Source organism: Grammomys surdaster, unplaced genomic scaffold (genome assembly GCF_004785775.1).
Source record: "Grammomys surdaster isolate TR1022 unplaced genomic scaffold, NIH_TR_1.0 126702, whole genome shotgun sequence".
NCBI lineage: Eukaryota > Metazoa > Chordata > Mammalia > Rodentia > Muridae > Grammomys > Grammomys surdaster.
The window spans coordinates 1,162-6,106 of record NW_021621489.1 but is presented as its reverse complement, the minus strand read 5'-3'; the positions used below and the strand labels follow the sequence as shown (position 1 = coordinate 6,106).

Genomic DNA, 4,945 nt, shown 5'->3' with positions numbered 1-4,945 from the left:
GACAGAAAGACAGAAATCCTGTCTCAAAAAATGAAAAGGGGGAGTGGTGTCTGGAAAAGTCTAACACAGCTATATGAAAGAGAAAATAGGTTTTGGAGGCAGACTGAAAGATATGGATAATATTTTGTAGGAATTTAAATGCTAAGCGGATAGCCCAAATTCTAAAGCCTGTAGAGGAATCCTGGATGGACTCTGGGGGACACCTCAAAGCAATATAGTAGAAAAACATCAAACAGGTAGGATTTGCTAGTGGGATGGTATATCTTGACCATCAACTCAGTTTGGTTTTGAATTAACTTTGAGACCTACCTCTGAGTGTGTCTGTAAGTATATCTTGAGGGAGGACAAGTTACCCCAGGTAGATACCTTAATGCATGGACTCTCCCTTTACCCCTAACATGGGAAATAAGCCATGGGAAATCCTTACTTCCCCATACTCCCTTTGAATGTTTATGTCATTCATAAAATCCAGTATCATCAAAATTATGGAACTCACAAGTTCTCAAAATAAATAAGGGTATGTTCTCTCCTGTGATTTACATGTACCACATCTTCTAAAAATAATCTTAAAAGTTTTAACACCACTACATGAAATTACATAGATGTTTTGATAGAATTTATTCAAAATTATTTGAGTGTGGCAGCACATACCTTTAGATCGAATACAGAGAAAGCAGAGGCATGTGGATGTGTATGAGTCTAACACAAGCATGCTCTACATAGCAGGTTATAGTGCTATGCAGCAAGAGGTTGTCTCACAAAACCAAAGGGGAGGAAAAAAAGAAACAAGCAATGGTAAAAGACTAGAACTAGAAAAGGCACCTATACTTACTTTGAAACCTGATGTGTTAATATCTGTCCATGTTACCCTTCTTTCTGTCCTTTTGGTGCAATTTGATTGAGCAGATAGTAATAGGCTTTGGAATCCTACAAAAGAATTGAACATACCACTGTGATCATATTTACAAAGAGTAGGTGCATCATATTGTTCCTTGGTGATGAGGACATTTGGATCAGTTTTTGTGGTAATATAATGCATTCTATTCTGTCTTCTTATTGTTGAGATATTGCCCAAGCAAAGTCCATCTGTTTGGCCTTATACCTCTCTGTGAACTTGATTTTGTTATGACTTTACAATTTATGCTATCAATTCATTAAAGTTATTAAGTATTTCTGTACCTTCACTGTGTTACTGAAGACAATATGCTTGACAGATAAACAAGAGATAAAAGAGCAGAAATCAAGGAAGCATAAGGAAAGAGAAAATAAACACATTTTGGTATTACAAAGCATGATGAGTATCAGACTACGGAAGCAACATCGGCTGCTTTGTTAATTATATGTTTAATCAAAAGTTGAAATAAAGAAAAGCTTAAATGAGAAGCATTTAGTTGGCATATAGTTTTCAAGATAGGATTTAAGCTTTTAAGATCAGAACACACTTAACCAAATGAGGTCATCTCTCCCCTTCTTTCTTCTCCCACAGTGATAGGGATTGAGGTTAAGGCTTCACATGATCAACAAGTGCAAGAATTGTTTGCTTTTCAAAAATATTCAAAGCTGGCTTCATAATAAAATATTTTCACTGACTAGGCATCTGCCTGTATGTAGTTTTTAGGCAGAGGCAGGAAGATTGCAGTTTTGAAGCCACCCTAGCTGACACACTGAGCTGTAGGCCCACCTGGGCTACAGAGTGAAAGCATACCTGAAAAGACCAAAATGGCCTCAGTTAGTAGTGTGCTTGCCTTGAATAGAGGAAACCCTGGATTTAATACTGAAGACCCCACAAAATGTGAGTATGACAATTCTTGTCATCTTTAACTACAAAGCAGATTTGAGGTCATCTTGGGACATAGGAGACCATGCCTCAAAAAAGAAAAACCAAAGTAAACAAAAACATCAACAATGTACAGAAAAGTATCATCCAGCTATGGAGGTATTTCTCTGTATGCCAGTGTTCAAAAGGCTTCCTTGTATTGCTAGACCCTCAACCTAGAACTGACCTTAATACATGGATGTAATTAAAATGATATAAAAGCAATAAGAAAAAGGGGGGATTGGATAGGGTTTTCTAAGGAGGAGAAATGGGGAAAATGGACGGCATCTGAAATGTAAATAAATAAAATATCCAAAAGATGGGATAAGACAACAACAACAGCAAAAGAGATAAAAGAATCACAGTAAGTTTGAGGCCAGTCTTGTCTACAAAAGTGATGTCTAGTACAACCTGGGCTACAAAGCCAGACCTTATCTCAAAACAAGAAAGACAGCAGGGCCTGATGATAACCTTTAATTTTTATCTCTATTAAGTTGGGATAAAATCTCTAAAGTCATCTTATCTCTCCAAATGCCAGTTACCTTGATGTCAGCACTGAAGTTGCTGATCTTTTCCAGCCTGAATGTTCCAGATGAAAGTTGGCCCATCTGAGCATAAGCTTTTCTGGAGACAATTTCATAAGCTCTTCCAGAGTCTCACCATCTCGAAGCAAGGCCACCAGTGCTTGTAGACATAAATGCCTCAGTCAGTATGTCATGTTATATTGGTCATGTCAAGCACTTGAGTGCTCTTTGTCTCTTTTTCTTTGAAACAAGCCCATGCTACTCCAGTCTCATGATCTCCCTGCCATAGCCTGTCAAATGCTGTGATTCCGGGTCTGCAGCTTTGTACCTTGTTTCAGTCTTTTGATACTTTTTTTGGTAATAGAGACCCAGTTTCCAGGACTTCAAACTCTGGGCTTAATACATGGCTCAGTCAATAAAGGGCTTGCTGTGAAACCACAGGACCCAGGTTCAATTGCCAGTACCCATGTGACAAGCCAGGTGTGGGAGCACATGTTTGTACTCTTCAGAGCTGCAGAAGTGGAAGCAGGGGTGGGGTGAGGTGGGGTGGAGAGGGGCTGGAGTTTGTGCCAGTCTTTGGGCATTCCTATTTAACAATATATCCAAATTATCAAGCTACAGATTTACTGATAGAGCTTGTCTGAAGAAAAGCTTGGTCAATTGCTTGCTGTGAAAGTATGAAGATCAGTGCTTCATTCCAGTTCTCTTATAAACCTGGATGCAGTGGTGTTCACCTGTAACCAAGTCTTGGGGACGAGGACTCAGAAGGATCCCTGGGGCTCACTGGACACCTTGGATACCTGGATTAATAAGCTGGAGGCTCATGTACATAAACACACACACACAGAAACACACACACACACACACACACAAACACACACAAAATCCTATGGTGGAGAGTGAGGAAAAACCTCTCTGTGTTTTTGTGACATCATAGTCAAATCAAATGTGAACTATCTGGTCAGCTATAGATAAAGAACAGTGGTGTATGGGTTTTTTTTAATAGCTCTGCATTCATACTAGGTACCTTCTGCTCAACTCAGTTAAGTGCAAGCTTGACAATTTTCATGAAGAGAAAGTAAAACTCAACAATATTCATCTTTCAAAAGAACAACTGTGTTCCATTACCTTCCTTCCTGCTTAATTAAATGTCAACAAACAAGCCAATCTCAATAATCTGCCACAGCAGTCCCAAAACCAGATGAGGTTTCCTTGCACACAGATCTTCCCCACCAATGTTCACAGCATGACACCCAATGGGAGAAGCAGAGTTCAGTGTCAAGTTCAAATTTTCCAGCAAGACAGTGAAATTATGTACTTCTTGACCTTTTTCATCCCACATCCTGTCCAGTTCAGTCTTCACTGAAAATACCACTAAGTTGAGAAATTAATACATTGTATTAATTTCATCCCCCCATATTTACAGAAAACAAACTACAGAGTTCAGTGTTAAGAAGCAAATCAACAATTTTCTGTCTCTCTCATATTCTTTTTGCAGCTTTCTATAGGTAGTGGATTCTTTCTTTTTATCTGGTTGCTTTCAAATTATGTAGATTGTAAAGTAAATATATCAAGTAACCAAAGTAAATATGTCCATGTACATGGTGTTATTTTTCTAAAATTGCCTCAAGTGGAGTCCAGAAGCATATGGCATATATCCAGGTTTTGGAAATGACCCCTCTGTATACCTCTAGGACACCCCTGCCTGAATGGAACTTTACTGTAGTAATCTACTTAGTCAGTGGAAAACAAAAATGCTCCATCCTTTAAGCACACCACCTAAAGCTTAAATCATTTTGTTCATTTTGGTGATATCTTAACTCAATAAGCAATGAAAAGCACACAGGGCTTTGAGTTCAATATTGAGCAACACTTCAGTGCCAGTGTGAACTTCCAGCAAGTCCCTCAAGCACTTCTGAGTCCCAGCTCAATGTCTAAAATATCAATGGTCATTCTACACTCAGAGCTGCTCTGAGGATTAACATCAAACAAACAGAATACAGAGCCTATGGTCTCTCTTTCAAATCACAAATCATGGAAGAGGGAGTAGGGAACTCCATGCACCTGAATGATGAATGGTGTAAGCTTCTTATTGATTGCTCTCTCATCAATTGTATCAGGAAAAGAAGGGTTGATTATTTTGATGAAACAGACAAATTTTGGTTTACTTTTAATGAATCCACAAAGTTTGGAGATGTAGCTCACTTTGTAGATTCTTTACCTAGCATGCATGAGGTCATGGGTTCAATCCCCAGCACCGCTTATTTAAGAAATAGAGAAATCTATATTTCTAGCACTAGAGCATGGAGGCAAAAGAACCAGGAGTTCCAGAACATCCTGGACCACATACCAAATTGAGACTAGCTTGAGAAATACAAGATCCTGTCTCTAACAACAACACTTGAATAAATCTTCATGAATATTAAAGCTTATTATAACCTATCTTTCATACAGTATAAAAAAAATGCAGTCAATCTGGGACTGAAGAGATGGGAAAGGGGTTAAGAGCATTTACTGCTCTTTTAGAAGACCCAGGATTGGTACCTACCATCCATAGTGAACAGCTCACAACTGCCTGTTAACTCCACTTTCAGGGGATTCTATG

At 38.6% G+C, this 4,945-nt stretch overlaps 1 pseudogene; it reads right to left on the bottom strand.

The window, feature by feature from the left end:
• Window positions 1-868: 868 nt before the first annotated feature.
• LOC114615481 lies at window positions 869-4,507 on the bottom strand (annotated as a pseudogene).
• Between the last annotated feature and the right edge of the window lie 438 nt (window positions 4,508-4,945).